Source organism: Crocodylus porosus, unplaced genomic scaffold, assembly GCF_001723895.1.
Source record: "Crocodylus porosus isolate Cpor-Errol unplaced genomic scaffold, CroPor_comp1, whole genome shotgun sequence".
Taxonomy (NCBI): Eukaryota; Metazoa; Chordata; order Crocodylia; family Crocodylidae; genus Crocodylus; species Crocodylus porosus.
The window spans coordinates 76,553,331-76,571,062 of NW_017728947.1; the positions used below are offsets into that span (position 1 = coordinate 76,553,331).

Genomic DNA, 17,732 nt, shown 5'->3' on the forward strand with positions numbered 1-17,732 from the left:
TTGCCTGACTTTTAACAGACTGAAGAGAGGGAGAAAATGAAGATTTGTTTACGGATAATGCACAGATTCAGTCCCTCCCTGGCCCCCTTCCCTCCTACCCCCCAGGGCATTGCTTTCTTTTCCCCATCCCTCACACTTGCCCCTTCATTCAGTCTTTTAAATGTTTGTTTTTCTGCTATTTGGTTGTTTATTGGGAGATAAGGAGAGCTTTGGTATAGGGAAATGGCAAGCAGAGGCTTTGGTGAAACCAAAAACTGTAATGCCCACTGTCTGGCACTCTTTCTCAGTCAGTTTGGTTATCGTATTCAACTGTAGTGCACAGGTTTCTGAAGGAAGCAGGACACTTTGTACACCTAACTGGGCTATAAAGCAGTGACTTCCAGGTGACTGAGTGAATCCTGCAATGCAGTCTAACTTGAGACCAGGGTCAGGGAGGAGAGGCACAGCTGTCTGATACAGTCAAAACTCACCTTCACTGCCAAAGGAGTCCCTGCACGGGGCCCTTGTACTCTGGTGCTTCAGCTCCAGAACGGATGTTAACTTTGCTCTGTTCCTTGTGGGCTCTTATCCAGGCCCTGCAGCCTCTCCCCACATTCCGCTCATGTCGAGCAAATTCTTTTTGGTATTGGTTGGTGGAACCGGACCGTGCTCCGTCCACTCCATGCATTGACCTGGTATAGCAGTGCTTCCAGGACCGGTGCAAAAAAAAAAAAAAAAAAATCCAGTTTAACAAATTGTAACAAATGTGGCTTTCTGAAAAGAATGGTGAGATGTATTGATGTGTCCACACATATTATAGCTTTATACAAATGATGTACGAAATCTCCCATAGAATAATTGATGCGAGTTGTGCAGTTACACCATACACACTGCACTGCACTAAAATGAATAAAATGAGAGAAACTGCTTCAGTTGCACATAGATATTTTTATGTGTGTATATATACATACATATGTATTTATTTAGATATAAACACACACATACTCTGTATGCATAAGTATATTTATAAAGGAAGTGCATCTATGCCGTGTATGAATTCATATAAATGTCTCTTCTATAAAGTGTGTGTGTGCTGTCTACATGCATGTGAATGTGCTAATCTACAAAAAGATTTGGTGCATCTAGGGACATATATTTGTATGCGTGTATATGAAATTATACATACCTTCCTTGAGGACCTATTCCAAGGCTTAATTAATCAATGATTGTAGAACTTCTGAGATCCTGGGATAAATGATCTGTAGAAGTGTACAGTAGTCTAATGCTACCTAACTAAAGTGTATATAACATCTGTATTTATAGATATTCTGTGGTTTTAATTGGAATAGATATAATTAGGTAGTAGATATACAGATAATAAGATTAGATGTCATCGGATAGACATGGCTAGCTATTCTATTTATTGATCCACCCACGCTGGGATCTCTGATTTTAAAGAAGTGAAGTGATATTTTCTTTATTAACATGCAAGGAAGAAAAGGTAGGGGTGCAAAGCATAGAGGAAGCTGTGAAATTCTGGTTTGTTAAAACTGGGTACTTATGTCAAAGCTGGAAGCATCGGTGCTTGGGATTTTTTTCTTCAATTTAATCTTGAGATACCTCATCTGAAAATAACTTTTATTTTGGCTTTTCTGGATTTTAAGCATGGCATTTTGGTGGGGAAGGCACAAAATGTACCATACTTCCCGTCATGGAATTCATCACTTTTGATAAAAGTTATTTGTTAAAAAATAAAAAAGACAAGTCCCACTATCAAAGCAAACAAACAGTATTTCCAGTCATCCTGTTTTCATATGATAGAAGTCTTTGGTGATTTAAAATGAAAAAGTAGTTATTTTTGTTTTAGTAATTACAGTTAAGAGGCTGGCATTGCTGAAAGAGCCATTTGCCCTGAATAGTGCCCATGGCCCTTTCTCTCATTGTAATGGGGACCCATTTTTGATTTTTTTTTTTTTTTTTTTTCCCCCTGCTCAAATTTTTTCTATAACAATGACTTAACTTTTAAAAGCTACACGCTGCACTGTATTCTACAACTACCTTTTTTTCCTTCTTATATATTTGCAAAAAAAGAAGCAAGTTCTCCCGTCCCAATGACTCAATATTCTATGTATTTTTATGCATTCATTTTTTCCTTGAAATTTTTACCTAAGGTGTTTAGGGGAAAAAATGGACACAGCCTCACTTTAATTGTTAGTTGAAGGGAGAAAAAAAAAATCTGCTTTTGGCTGTTCTGTGCTGTCGATGTAGAGATTCTTTGCTCAATCTGTGTAAAATGTTAGATTCAATTCCCGTGTTGGACCAAGAGTTAAAAATTAATTCATGAATAATAAAAACCAATCAGTCTTGTTGAGTTTAAGAAGGATTAGAAGAAAGGTTTTTGTACAGAAGCAGTTATATATCTTGGTACTGATATTGTTGGACTATTAGATGTTGTACGAGGTCCCACTGGTTATCTGATAATAGTAGCTGCTTTGCAAATAGGATTGTTATCCTGATGACTAACGAGTCTAATATTGGGTGGATTTAAAGAGGTTGGTGGCTGGTGTCTGTTACAAGTTCTTGACCCTCTCCTAGGAGATAAATTATTTGATTCAAGATTGTGCTGCTAGAAAGGGAAACATAATAAAATACGTATTTTAAGAGTGACTTATTTGCAAGGGCTGGGATTTTCAAAGACTCCTTTGACATGTAGGTGCATACTACCTTTAAACTTCACTGGGACTGGGGGCATTTGAGTGACCATAAAGTGCTGGGCCTATACAACCATTAAGACAGTCTCTGTCTTGGAGAGCTTATAATTTAACAAACAGGCATAGAAAGGTAAGGCATGCTGGCACAGCTAAGAGAGGAGTTGCATTCAGTAGTCCTCCACCTTCAAAATGTTGCTGTTGCAGAACACATCCTTCCCAGATTAGGCTCTCCTGTGTACTTCAGGAGCACCTGGCTGGAAATTTGCTACCTATTAATTTATGTAATTCAGACAGATCAGAAAAAAAAATCTCAGTTCTTATATTTCTCAAAGACTGGGTTATCACTGAAGAGAGTTTCCTTGCCCTTGAGCACTGCCAAAGAGCAGTGTGTGTGCAGTCATCTTTTTAGTGCAGTCTTCTGCGCAAGAATGTGAGTTAAGGTGTGAGGGGGCAATAGCATGTTTTATATGATAGTGTCAGAGCACATCCAAGTGTGTGGGAGGCAGTCATAGGGCAGAAGCCCCAGGGTGTCTTTCTAAACAGGCAAGTGATTCACCATGATTGGTTGAGGAGAGGTGCTTATGTGAGTGAGGAAGGAAGGTACAGCCGAGCAAAGGGACAGGGCCAGCTTACGTCCTTCAAAAGTCTGTTCCTGTAAAAGCGCCTCAAGATTACATTGTGCAGGCGATAAAAGCACCTTGAACTAAAAATGACTACTCTGCTAAGAGGGTTTTCTGTGACAGGATCCCAGCTCTTGTGCCAAACGCCCACAGGACCTCCTGCTTTGGGTGGTCATTGTGGGACATTTATCACTGCAGAAGGTTTCAGAAGTTACAGGGCTTGTGGTCCCCTGTTTAATCTGAAGGAGACCTGGTGTTAAATAGGGGGAATAGGAAAGATGCTTATGAAAGAATTGCCATTCGGCTGAGACAAATGGATCTGCATCCTGTATAGGGAGACTGGTCAGTGACAATCCTCATTGCTTTAACCTGCTTCAGGATAACTCTGCCCATCATTCCAGCCCATGCACCAGGATGAGGAAACGAAGAACTCTACAGCCCCCTGCAGGGCTTCTCTGACACTGCGCCGGCATGCTGCTTTCTCAGGAATGAGGGTTCCCGGTTGTTGAATTACTGGGAAGAGTTACAGTATAATTTCAGATTATTTTCCAAATATCATTCTTAGAAATAATCAAAAACAGTAAGTGTGAATTTCTTTCAGTAGTTTATCCTGGCAGTCTTTATTCCCTGTTTTAGGCACAATCATAGATGTTATAGAAGGACTTAAACATTATCTAAGCCATCTCCCTGGGACAGTGCAGGATCCCTGCCCATTGTACTTTTTTTTCAATAATCTATCTCATTTACTTGTAAGGACACAAGGCAAGAAGCTTAATTCCTTTCTTGTGAACTGGTTCCACAATTGTATTTATTTTTTTAACCTGCTTAAATGTTTTATTTTCTCATTTCATCCCATTCTTCCTGGTTATTTCTTCTTACCACCATGCTAAACAGTTCAGTTATCATTTGGCCCAGGCTGCCTGCCTTCCACTCATTTGTGATGTCTTAAAGCTAACCAGTTTGTCAGTAACTTTCTGATGATGTGATGCCCAGAAATCAGTGCAACCTTCTAGGCACTGTTATACCTCCAGTTCTAAGTATATAGTAAAGAGCTGTCACTTTCCTGTATCATAGCAATTTAACAGGATAGCAGGGTAGTAGTTGTGATTCAGATCTCCAAGCTGTGTTACCTCAGAGTCCATGATAAGCTTAAACCTTTATATGGTCCAGTTAGTAAAAGGGGGACAGTGAGGTTTACTGTAAATTTGGTGTGTATATTCCCTATGATATTACCAGCCCAAGGCATGGGAATTTTGTTAGCTAATTGTTATTTCATTTTTTCTAGAACAAAATTTGTTTGGACTAATTTAGGACTATGTATTCAAATTGTTTAAGTATTCTCTTTATTCAAGGTTTGTCATGGTCCTTCTTTCTTCCAGATTGTTTATTCTTAATTTATACTTGTTACACACCAACTTAAAAATAGAAACTCTGTCATTTCTTGGGTTGTCACCAATCCCTGTCCTCAATCATTAATTACTCTATTTTTTACCAGGGTATGATGTCATGATGTCCAATAGGACTGGTCTCAATGTAATCGCATGCATTTCCAGAGCTACAATTATGTGATGGATAATCACTAGGAAAAGAACCCCAGTAGCCCTAGAACAAATTCTTGTTGGCTTCTCAGATTGAAGACCCATGCTAAAGCGACTGACATTCCCAATTTACTTCTTCGTTGGGTAATCTAAGCTGTATTTCATAATGTATAGGGGAGACTTGTGCAACTGATTCCATTTTACAGATAGTAATTAATTAGTAATAGATTGCTACAGGTTCTTTAAAGACATTAACCACTATGGGAGGCTGTTGGTGCTAATTTTAGAAGGAGATTGTTGGTCAGACTATAAATGAGAGATTAGGTTAGGAGAGGTCATCAAACATAAACACCTTTGAGTCCTGCTTGAAGGACCAGCTCTTGATGTTTAAGCCGTTTATAGTGATGTAAGTGAGAAGTAAAAATGGAAATCATTGGAGGGGTTAGTATTAGACCATTCAGCTCAACATCCTAGTAGTGGAAGATACTCCTGAAATGGCTTTGAGAGACCTCAGTGAGAAGGAGAGTCACGCTCTTGCTGTATAGAGAGGGGAACCAGTGATCCTCCCTTTGCAGAACTGTGCCAGGTGCTGTTATTGACTCTGATCATGAGCTGCTGCTTTCAGAGTTCAGATTTCATGCTTCTAATGCATGAAACGATTCCATCATCCCTTTGGGAATCATTTGGATTATGCTGGAGGAAGTAACCTAATGGTGATTGGGGGACAGTTTGATGCATGTATGGACAAAATGCCAAATGAAGTATGAGAAGAGATGAAGTGTGAACTTGAAGAGTTGCAAAGAATATTATTGGGATAAAGACATAACAGAGATGAACAAAGCAGGGCTCAGGTGAAGCACTGCATCATATGGAGAATCCATGAAAGCTCTAAACCAGAAGATGCTGTAGTGAGCATGTGAGGAGGAAATCCTTAGAAGAGGACTCAAGCAAAGGGTGGCAATAGGAGACAAAACGTCATCTCTGGGAAGTTTTAATGAAAGCGGCAATTGCAAGAAACCTAAGTCCAGGTTTCAGTCCCATATAAGCTACACAGTGCCACCAAACTGAGCAACAGTAGAGTTCCTACAGCAGCAGATGACCTCAAAAGAAAAGGTTGAAGGAGGATACTAAGAACCTCTCTGCTGAGCAAGGCATACTGCCTGAAATCTCTGCCTGGGTGGAAAATTTAACTAAAAGACTCCCTATCTACTCAAAGTCCAAAATAAGCAATATCTCAACAAGATCTATGAAGAAAGAGCTTGGGGGAGAAAATAACTGTACTGCTGAAAAAGGGATTAGTGCTTCACCCATATCTTTCAGGCCTCAAGGGAAAGCAGCAATGGCTGGATGACACTGTAGGAGGTAATTGCCCATTCCTGTCCCAGATTCATAGAATCATAGAAGTCGGGTCAGAAGGGACCTTGTAGATCTTCAAGTCCAACCCCCCGCCTGAGCAGGAGAAAAACTGGGCTCAAATGACTCCAGCCAGGTAGGCATCAAGCCTCGTCTTAAAGACCCCCAGTGTAGGAGCCAGCACCACTTCGCTAGGAAGTTGGTTCCAGATCCTAGCTGCCCTGACTGTGTGAAGTAGTTCTTACAGATGTCTAATCTAAACCTACTCTCCTACAACTTGTGGCCATTATTCCTTGTTATGCCAGGGGGCACTAGGGGAAACAAGTTCTCTCCCAAACCCTGCTGGTCCCCCCTAGTCAGTTTATAGAAGGTTACCAGGTCCCCCCTCAGCCTTCTCTTGTGAAGGCTGAACAGGTTCAGGTCCTGCAGTCTCTTATTGTAGGGTCTGCCCTGTTGTCCCCGGATCGTGCAGGTGGCTCTCCTCTGGACCCTCTCAATGTTGTCCACATCCCTCCTGAAGTGAGGTGCACAGAACTGGACACAGTACTCCAGCTGTGGCCTGACCAGTGTCAGATAGAGGGGGAGGATCACCTCCTTGGCCCTACTTGAGATGCACCAGTGGATGCACAAGGTTCAGTTAGCCCTGCCAACCGTGACCTTGCATTGTTGGCCCATGTTCATCTTGGAGTCAATAATGACTCCAAGATCCCTTTCTGCCTCCATGCTCTCAAGAAGGGAGTTTCCCATCTTCTAAGTGTGCTGGTGGTTACTACTGCCCGAGTGCAGCACCCTGCACTTGTCAGTATTGAAATGCATCCTGTTTTTGTTAGCCTGTCCAGGGCTTGCTGCAGTCTTTCCCTCCCTACTAGCGTGCTCACCTCACCCCAAATTTTGGTATCATCAGCAAATTTAAACAAGTTGCTTTTCACTCCGTCGTCCAATTTGCTGATAAAGAAATTGAACAGCGCGGGCCCAAGGACCGAGCCCTGGGGGACTCCGCTGTGCACTTCCCCCCAGGTCGAATATGACCCGTCCACCACCACCCTCTGAGTACGACCCTTCAGCTAAACTGCAATCCATCTGACTGTGTAGGCATCAATGCTACAGTCACCTAGTTTTTTAATGAGGATGGGTGGGAGACAGTGTCAAAAAAAAAGATTGAAGACCTGAAGGAGATTAGGAGGTACAAGCTGGCTTTATAAACAGGATCCTACAGTAAGTCCCTCTTGTTTGAAGACAGAAGATACAATGGAGGTAGAATAGGCGAGGCAGGAGGCAAGTCGCAGAGCCTGGGACTAACTACACTACAAGTAATAGATGAAAACTGAAAAGTGAAGAAGTCAACCCAATTGATGTGGTGGTCATGTCCCACACATGAAGTTATTTCATAGAGAAGTAAGGATGGAATGGACTTCAAGGGATCATCTAGTCCAACTGGGGATCAAACTTGTGACCTCAGTGTTATGTAATGAGGTTTCCAGCTGTAGGTTGAAACTGATAAAATCTGACAAGCTCCCCATATTTCTGATTAGCTTTTCTAAATGCACATGAAAAAACCCAGGTCAGGGGCTGTTTTTCTGGAAGGAGAATGAGTTTTCAGGTGTTTATATGCAGCAGCTTGAGGAGGAGAAGGACTTTTTTACAAAGCCTTTGAAGTATTTTACTCCTGGAAACACAGCTGGGATTTGCCTAAAAATAAAGACTTAACTCCAGCCAAAATAAATGGCCCAAACTTTTCCCTGTTCTTCTAACAAATGTTTTACATCTAACTTGTTATATACAGTTTTGGACCATGCTGCTGAAACTGATTTTTCTGCAGGTTTGGAAAATGCACTGTGCTATCTCCGTCTCAGTGAGAAAGTGGCGGCCAGAGTACAGTTAGGTTAGGACAAGGTCTGGCCAGTGCACAGTATTTTTCATCCATCTATGAAGCTTTCTTACAAAAATACACAGACCCTTTGTGCTAAATGATACAACTGTCCTCACTTGAGCCTGCCCCTCTCTTAAGTGATCAGTCCTTAGAGCCGCATTACTATGAGCAGCCAAAGCTGAAGAATGACACTTTGAGCTGTGCCTGAGACCTGGTGAGAGTCAGGAAACAGGATATTTCAACGTACAGAGGAATATGAATGGAGCTGTTGACAATGGAAAGATCCACCATATGTTTTGCCATGTGCCCTGAGGAATGGGAACCACACCCCTGAATTTAAGATAAGTTTATGACAGGTAGTTGGTGTCCTTGAAGTTGGTGAGAGAAGACACATTCACTGGAAGCTAATGCTCTGAAAGGGAATCGAGTCCCACTATGAGACTTAATATGATGTGACAGAGTAGATTCATGAAAGGGTGCTCAGCAAGTTTGTAGCCCTGGCTGGGCACTGGGAGGGACCAGAAGCCCCAACTCATTGCATTGTATACCTGTTGCTGCGATTGTGATGGACAAAATAAATGAAACTGTGATAGAACAAGTTGGGGTGGGAGGGGAGAGGTGGAACTTGCAGCACATTGGTTGTGAAGGAGGGAAGCAGTGATTACTAATGGCCTTTCTGAAGTTTTTTCTGTCCCCTGCTCCTAGGGCTCACATTTCCCCCCTCTTACGACTTTGACTCTGTTCTGACCCAGTCCTCAATCCTGTGCAGGTGGATGACCCAGCCCCCCAGTTACTTCCTTACTGTTTAATGGCAGTGAGGAGCACCCATCATTCTTGCTCTCACTTGACTTCTTTGTTGATCAGAAATGTTCTGTACTGAAAACACAAACCAAGCTATGTGAGAACAGATCATGGCAGTGACTGTCTCTGCTTCTGACATTGAAGGACTGGGCTGATTTGCTCTATAGTCTCCACACTGATAGCCGGTTATGTTTGTAAAGGATATTCTGCCGGTGTTGTAAATGTCCATGTGGTAGTAGGCACCAGGTGTTTTTTGGGGAGTGTTAATCATCATCATATGCTTGATGAATGTTGTGTTTAACATAGACACAGGGGCATGCATGCCAGTATGTGTTGAGGGGTGGGATGTACATGTCTTATTTCTCAGGGTTTGTATGTATGCTATTGTGCACATGTATGTTGTGCCTGTTTATTGTACATGTATAATTCTGCTAAAACATGCAAAGAACAATTTATACCTAATCCCTCCTTAGCATAATTCCTGCTATCTTGGAAAGGGGCAGAGGCTCCCAGCCCAGTGCAAGTCCTAGCAGTTTAGCAGAGGAAGTCTCCATCTGGGCTCTGCTGTTAAAACTAGTCCCTAAAGATACTGAAGGCCCAGATTGGAATGCAAACTGCAATAATATGTCCATGCTCAGCAACTCTGCTACCAAATGGTAACCTCCAGGAAATAGAGGCCTCTTCTCCAGTGCCTGGTCCTGAAGAGGAGATTGGAAGTCCCAGACCCATGGAATTATTTATTACTGTATAGTGCTGGCAAATGTTCAGGGTACTTCAGTGATATGGATTTAAATGGTGCCTGTCCTGACTTGCTTCCCATTCTAAAGGACAAAGAACAAAAGAAGGATGGAGGATGGAGGAAAAGGATACAGCAACCTAGGGATTAGATGCATAAACCCTCTGGCTCCATCCAGGCCATTTTGCTGCTTGGGCAGGATTGTGCCCTATGGCATGTTTTCTAGTACTTTGTCCTGCCAGAGGAACTGTGCTCCCTGTGCCTCAACAAAATGTGCACCTGCTCGGAATAAGCAACGAATACCTGTGCAAGTGAATGATAAGCAAGCCAAGGCACTGTGGTTTCATGAGGAGCATGCAGGTGGTAGAGGCATATGCCCACCCTTTGGAAGACTCCAGGCCTGTTTCAGACCTGTCCTGCTACTTGGTTTGGGGCCTATTTTGACATTTGCTTGTCACTCTGGGAGCGGGAACACAGCCTTTGCTTCTGGCAGCGTGGAATAAATATTGTTCCATGACCAAAGCGGCCAGTTAGTCTCTGTGAGACATGAAACGGCAGCACTCAGAAAAATTAACAGCAATAAAAGTACATTATACAATTCATCAATCTTTGGTTTCCAGCACTGGAGTGATGCTGCTTGGGGCACATGGGTTATACCAGGGTCATCACTTTCATTAGGAAATTCCTCACCCTACTCCCTGACCACAGCTTCCCTTTCTCAGGGGCTCTTTAGTCCTTGTCCACTGAACTAGGGGCAGGCAGATGCTTGGCATCAGCGCCCAGGGCCAGGAGCTGCTGTTCAGTTTGAAGCACAGTGAAAAATCAGAGGCTGTTAGGTCTGAGTGAAAACATTATAAGTTTCCTCTGTGTCAGTACAGGCCAGTTCTGATTTTTAAAATGAAATATGGCAGCTAATTAATCTAGATCATGGTTTAATCGCCTGTGGTGGGTTTTTATAAAAACATTTTTGTGTGAATTTAGTGCTCATGAAAGTGAGGAACTGATATTACTCTGTAGACAAAGGCACAGCACAGACAAGCTGCCTCCTTCAGCCCCTGCCAGGGCTCCTCTGTCTTGGCCTGCAGTTTCTGCTATTCAAGTCCTGACCCTGCCCTCCATTGTTACCAGTGAACTACACACCAGCTATACAGCATACCTTCAGACCTCTGTCAAGCAAGCTCGACCCTAGCCTGTGACACTTCGCAGTGCATTGTTAGCCCAGTCACAAAGACTGAGGCAGACTAGCATCTCTACAGATTTATGGTCTGATGCCATAGGCAAATGCCCATTATTATTTCTATTATGGTATCACAAAAAGCCCTCAGTCAGATTGGGGCCCCACCAAACTACATGCTGTTCAGAGATATGTTTCCTATCTGGAAGAACTTTTAAGCTGGAAAGATAAAGAGTAGACAATGGAAAGGAGAACAGGTGGAAACACAGAAAGGGTGATCAGGTGCACGTCTTGTCAGGGATGTTGTTTGCTCAGAATGGTAGAAGGCAATGAATGGGGAAGATGAGAAAAATCTATTATAGACATTGTGTATATTTGCATGTTTTAAAGATTATAAAAGATAGAGCGTGGGCTCTACCTGCCTGCTGCCTAACCCATCCATCACTAACTGGCTATTTTTTGAGAGCTGTTTCGGTAGAATTGGATCTCAATGAGGGATGTTGTTGTAGAGGGTGGTAGCCTTTTGATTCAATTGTGGGAGGCTTTCCCACATGCAAGTGACATTGTTCAGGAAGGCTTGTAAGAATTGAAGAGGCTGTTTGGTGGACAAAACTGGCACATTTGATGGATCAGAGAAGGTGTGTGGGACAACATGGCAAGAGGCTGTCTATTAAATTCTTTAGAGTGGTTTAAAAGTCTGACGTTCTCTTTTATGTTATATGAGAGTTTTCAAAAATGCCTCCATCGTTAAATACCAACCACTTGCCCTCTCCTCACCACTTTTGCCATTGTTCTTGTCCAGGTTTACAATCTTGTCTGACAGCTCATGGTAGGCAGAGTTAAACCAGGTTAGTAATGTGTGAAAGGCAAGTAGGGTGATCTGTGAGATCACCAAGTACCATCTTCTGCACACCCCCAAAGGGCAGTATTCTAGCCTAGTGTGAGGAGGGTGCTGACTCTCAGAGGAGATGTCAAACTACCATTCTGAATACTGTGATCGTTACCTGTCCTGTGGCATTGGGGTGTGGTCAGGTGGGCTAGCAGCAAGCGTCCTGAACAGATTCCGACTTGGATAATCCCATTCTGCCTCCTTGGATTTCCTGCAGTTTCAACAGGACACAAGATTCTTCTTAACTTCATGAGTGTGCCACATCACTTTACACGATAAAGTAGTTGCAGCTGTCTACCTCAGAAGTGGCTATATTTCTATGGTGGGTGAAGTGATTCCTGCACATGGGCTTAATTTGTGATTGGAAGATGTCATATGGTACGTGTTAAGTTACTGTATTCCAAAGCAGACAACATTTTGCTTTCTACCCCTAGTGTTCTTGTTACTGATCAACTAATACAAAAATGCTTATTCTCATGTGGGGTAATAACTGTATGTAGGCAAAAAAAAAAAAAAAAAAAATCCAAAGCTAAAACCATAAAATGTTTGCATATCGATAACATTTAGCAGCACTGTTTTGAATCCTAAATATTGACTGATCTCAGGGATCTATTCAAGATGCTTAAATATAACTAGGACAAAAATATTGTTTCTCATTCTGTAACTGTCTGGAACAAGATGAGGTGGTCATTTTTTGTTGGGGATACAGAGACTGAGTCTTGAAGGGACAGCAAATCAGAATGCAGGCATCGAATGCTATGGCTACTATTCACTGAACACTGACTGGGAGGGAATGAGCTCCATCTCAGTACTGTAGTCAGGAACCAGATGAACTTGAGCCTTAAAACACAACACAAAGAGGATGGATTTTGCTGGGCTGTGTCTGAGCCATGAATCTCCCATTGGTTTAGGTGACGGTATATGGGGTGTGTGTCGGAGAAATGGCAAGATACAGAGATCACTTTGAATTCTACGTGGAATTCTATGGATTCGCTACGTGGAATGAGCTCCAAACTTGTGTGAAATGACTCTGACTGTATTGTCAAAGGGAGCACATGCTGAGGTCACCAAACGTCACTTAAATGGTTTCAGGTAACCAAATGTCTGATAGGTCAGAAAATGAAAGAATGATAGATCAGAGCTATCTGTATCTGTAATACACTTGCACTATGTAGCAGTCACATGTACAGCCTCTTAAGTTTGGCTACTTGCTAGAAGGAAGAAAAGTAATGTTTATATGGTCTTTTAGTGTTACCTGTTCATTCTTACAAAACAGGGACAATAGGAACCATGGGGGCAAGCTGTAAGTTCAGATTCATTTTAATACAGGTCATTTTAATAAGGTGGGATGTGGGATTGTTTCTCTGAATTGACTTTGTAAAGGTGATGGATAATTAGGATTAATTTTTGAGCATTTGATACATGAAGCTCATTGGCTAGTGACCCAAACCTGATCTAGGTGAGAAGGAGAGAAACATCAGGCAAGGCTAAAGATATAAGAATCACCTGAAGGAAGAGGCCTTCAGTCTAGATTATAGACAGACTCTATGGGATGTGTTTGGCTTTCTCAGCTCTAACTTCCATGATTCTACAAAAAAAATGGTGAGACAGGGCACCCAGCCCTCCTGGAGGGACAGGAATCCTGTGGGCTGCATCAAAGATTCTTTTTCTGAGTGAAGTTCTCTCCTTCCACTTTCTTTATTAAGAGGAACCAATTTTAGATCACACAGGGGTCAGGGCATTGCAAAAGGTGAAGACACAACTTTCACAACTCCTATCCAGTCCATAAAGTTGTTCCTCTCAGAGCTGCTGTCAGACTCCCTGGCCTGACAAGAAGGATCCTTTTCCTTTCATACCTGATTTCCTTCTCTCTCCTCAGGGGACTTAAGCTGATGTTACTGCGGGGTGAAGCTCATTCATTCCACTGGTGGCTTTCTCCAGGAAACATGAGTTTGGTTCTAGGAGAAATGTTTATAGAAGACAAGACAAAGAATTGGCCTTCAAGAATAATTTTTTTATGAATTTGCTGAAACAAATGCTTGCTGTTTTCACACAAAGGGTCATCATTTTACAAAGGGAAATGAAAACAAAAATTGACCTCTGATGCTTTCTCCCCATTTTTAATTTGTTCATCAATTTGCAGGAAATCAAAAAAAATTGCTTAGTTGCAGTTACGAATGTTCTGTTTACTTGTTGGTGAGAGACGGTGTGTGCCACCATACTGGTGAAATACATGCACGGTCCTTGGAGTCAGATAAATTTATCCTCATAATTGTTCCCTTTTCTATCTGTTGTTTAGTGAGGACCCTGTTCTTGTGGCTGAGGTACAGCTCAGAGAATCAAGGTTATTTTCCTCACTCTCTTACAGGCTTCCTTTGTGATCTTGGGTAAAGAACTTGGGGAAAGTCTACCCTGCAGTGTAGTGTCACGGGTGTGTTGTCGCCCTTCTCAGCTGGGTGAATTAACTATATGGAATTCCATACAGCCACAACTAGACTGTTTTCTGCTACCTGAGCTAGCTCATTGAAAGTGACTTCTCTGTGCCTCTTTCCCCTCCTCTGTAAAATGAGAATCGTAATATTTCTTTTCTCCGAGCTCTTTAGGGCAAGGACGGTCTTTCTGTAGGTGAAGGTATAGTGCACAGTGAAATCTCTGGGTACGTCTGTAATAATCATAAGAATGCCTTTTAATAATAGAGCCCTTGCTGCTCTATCCACAATCCTACAAATCAGACTGCTTTACATTTTTGTCTTGGCAGAAGTGGAGTTCCCAAAGGTGGATGTCATAAATGCTGGGTTCTGTAACTACAAGGATGCACTTGTAAATTCAAGAGGAAAGCTTTTGTAGTGTAGCACTGCACAAGCACTAACTTGTAGACACTTTTCAGGGGGAATGGCAGCCACAGATTTATTCCTCTGAAGATGTCTTTGCGTTAGTATGTCTCTTATCTGTGTCTGTACAACCTGCCCCTGAATATATACTGAGCTATGTAAACACTTGACTTCTGTACACAGACTAGGAAGCACAGCTTTTGAAAATATTTTTCCACCTGGCCTTTCTCTTCTATTAGTAGTTATAGGAAAATTAATTAGGATTAAACCCTGTAACAGATGTATGCACACACCCACCTGGTGCTGGAACCATTTTGTATAGTTGTGGATAGACCTATAAGTGAAAGGATTGAGGTGTCATTAGGCTTCTTTTGTTGTTGTTGTTAAAATGTCAAGAAGCTGCTGGGCAATATATTATTGATTTTATGTTTTGTTTGTACTTCTAGTGACCTTTAATCGGGATCCAGGAACCCCATATCAGATGCCACACAAACAGCTAGTAAGAGTCCCTGTCCCCAAACAGCTTAATGCCTAATCCTAGAGTGCGCAACAAGCGTGTGAAAAAGACCAGTGGGGATGAAGAGAAGATTGGGGTAACAGTGACAGGACACATAGTACAGGCAAGGGTGAGCCTCAGGGTAAAGAGTACAGTCACTAGAACTTGGTGGAGGTTGCAGTGTTGCCAACACTTGTGAGATCATTGCAATTCTTGTATTTGTTGGTATTTATTGTGGTCCCCCCCTTCTATAAAGTCCTGGGTCCTGGAGTTGAGCAGTTCCTTCAGAATCTCCAGTTCAGTTTTTGCAGTAAGTTTCTAGCCCTCACAGGTGCAGAGAAAGGATGGAAACATGACTCAAGTGCACCTTGGACGGCTGGGAGGAAATCCAGTATTTTTTATTCTTAGGAGTCTCACAATTGTTAAGGTGTTAAGTTTTGGGGGCCTGGCTTGTGTGCTTTAATGTTTGAGTTGGTAGCTGTGAAGATGAATTTGCTGGACAGGTCTGAGCAATGGAGCAAGACATAGGGGGTCAAAATGACAGGTCTTTGTGTGACCAACTGCATGGTTGAGATAAAGTTAGACAAGCTTTTGAATGTAAGGAATTCAAAATGGCTGAAGATATTTTTGCCCCCCACAATTTCTGGACCATCAAGGTCTTTGTGCTGCACTCATGCAGAACCCCATGACCCACATCCACCGACTGCATTAACCCATGCAGATCAGTAACTAGAAAGGAATGATGCTGTTAATGTTGGGGTGGGTGCATCAGCCCACAGGCTTGGAGGTGAGGCATGTTGCACCCTAAGGAAGCTCCCTATGCATGGTATGTCTAACATGACAGACTGAGAAGACTTCCTCAGACTCATTCTTGGATTTGCTGCTTGCCGACAGCAGAGCAGCAGTATGTTGCTTTGTTCCACTTGGAGACTAACCCCTGCTCTTCCCTATCTATGGAATCTACACTTGTTTCTTCCCAAGCTCTCCTCCCCTCTGGGGGTACATTCCTGGAAGAACTTTGCCTGTGACACAGCAGATCAACAGGCTGAGACTCAAGTCCCCTCCCTTGGATCAATACAGTGTTGGAGAGTGATGTTGGGGCTGGCATTGCCTGCTCTTTTCAAGTCTGGCATTGATTAGCTGCAGCCTGCAAATAGCACTAAAGCGGTAAAGCTCCGTGACCTCGATAACCCATCCTCAGGAGCCTGCCAGAGCCAAGGGGCTTCTTGCTGCCATTGCAGCCAATAGAACCATTTCATTAGGCTGGAAAGGTTAATTGCATTGAAAACTGGCATCACTGTCAGTGCATGGCTGTCGTAAAACTGCACAGCAGTGTGAGGCCTGAAACCCTTTCTGGGAACATGTGGAGTATGGGCGGGAGGGAGTGAGGAGTCCATCTGAGCATGAACCAGCATCACTCCATGTGCCTATATAGGAATAGTCAAAGACCCCTCTCAAAGCTCCTCTCTTTTCTATTCTGCTCCTCCACCAGCTGTCCTTTGCCTCCATTCTTGTTTTCTGCTTTCCCTTTATGGCTCTACATCTCTCTTCTCTGCTGTGGTACATCCTGTTTGGAATTTGGGTTCTCACTGGTGAAATCTGGTCGCCTGTTATGCAGCGTTCTGTAGAGCAGCAGTTGCCAAAAATGTGGCTTGCTGGCCAGGTCCAGCCCTCAGGATTCTACCACAAATCTGCTGCTCTTGTGGTTAACAGAAACCAGCAGCCCATGGATGACATGTTATTCCTAATAGCTCAGATCAAGATGGAGCATTGCAGGCTGGAACTCGTAGTCCCTGTGAACTGCAACTCTGTCATTTTAAGGCAGTTGAATTCTTCTCTATTTTATTCCAGTTCAGTGCAGAGCTCAAGCTTCTGGTAAATTGTTGCTACAGTCCTTGGCTGAGCGTAGTTTGGGTTCCCCCTGCTGCAAAATGCCATGTTTACATCTTGCATTCTTTCCAACTCTCAGCTGGAATTGTCACTTTTACTGAGCACCACAGGAAACTCTGATTTTTTTTTTTCTTTTAAATCTTGGCCCTTCATCTCTAGTGTTTTATTTATTTCTTTGTAAGTTTATTTATTGCAAGATGGAAATGACCTAATCTGGTGTATGCCCTGGCTCGTGGAAGGAGAGTTGCATTCATAGCATCATAGAATCATAGAAGTTGGGTTGAAAGGGACCTTGTAGATCTTCAAGTCTGACCCCCTGCCTGGGCAGGAGAAAAACTGGGCTCAGATGACTCCAGCCAGGTAGGCATCAAGCCTCGTCTTAAAGACCTCCAGGGTAGGAGCCAGCACCACTTCCCTTGGAAGTTGGTTCCAGATCCTAGCCGCCCTGACTGTGAAGTAGTTCTTACGGATGTCTAATCTAAACCTACTCTCCAACAACTTATGGACGTTATTCCTTGTTATGTCAGGGGGCGCTAGGAGAAACAAGGTCTCCCCCAAACCCTTCTGGTCCACCCTAGTGAGTTTCTAGATGGTCAACAGGTCCCCCCTCAGCCTTTTCTTGTGAAGGCTGAACAGGTTCAGGTCCCACAGTCTCTTATTGTAGGGTCTGCCCTGTAGTCCCCGGATTGTGCAGGTGGCCCTCCTCTGGACCCTCTCAATATTGTCCACATCCCTCCTGAAGTGGAGTGCACAGAATTGGACACAGTACTCCAGCTGTGGCCTGACCAGTGTTGCATAGAGGGGGCGGATCACCTCCTTGGCCCTACTTGAGATGCACCTGTGG

General features: G+C 43.0%; 1 protein-coding gene and 1 long non-coding RNA gene across 6 annotated transcripts in view; both read left to right on the plus strand.

Moving 5' to 3' along the window:
- Positions 1 to 17,732, plus strand: part of ESRRB (estrogen related receptor beta) — a 156,440-nt gene that overhangs the window by 61,534 nt on the left and 77,174 nt on the right. The gene's annotated exons all lie outside the window — the stretch shown is intronic.
- Positions 7,568 to 17,732, plus strand: part of LOC109321436 — a 20,302-nt gene continuing 10,137 nt past the window's right edge. Inside the window, exons 1-2 of the long non-coding RNA XR_002104054.1 lie at positions 7,568 to 7,666; positions 11,953 to 11,954. This is a non-coding gene — a long non-coding RNA (uncharacterized LOC109321436). The remainder of the gene's footprint in view (positions 7,667 to 11,952; positions 11,955 to 17,732) is intronic.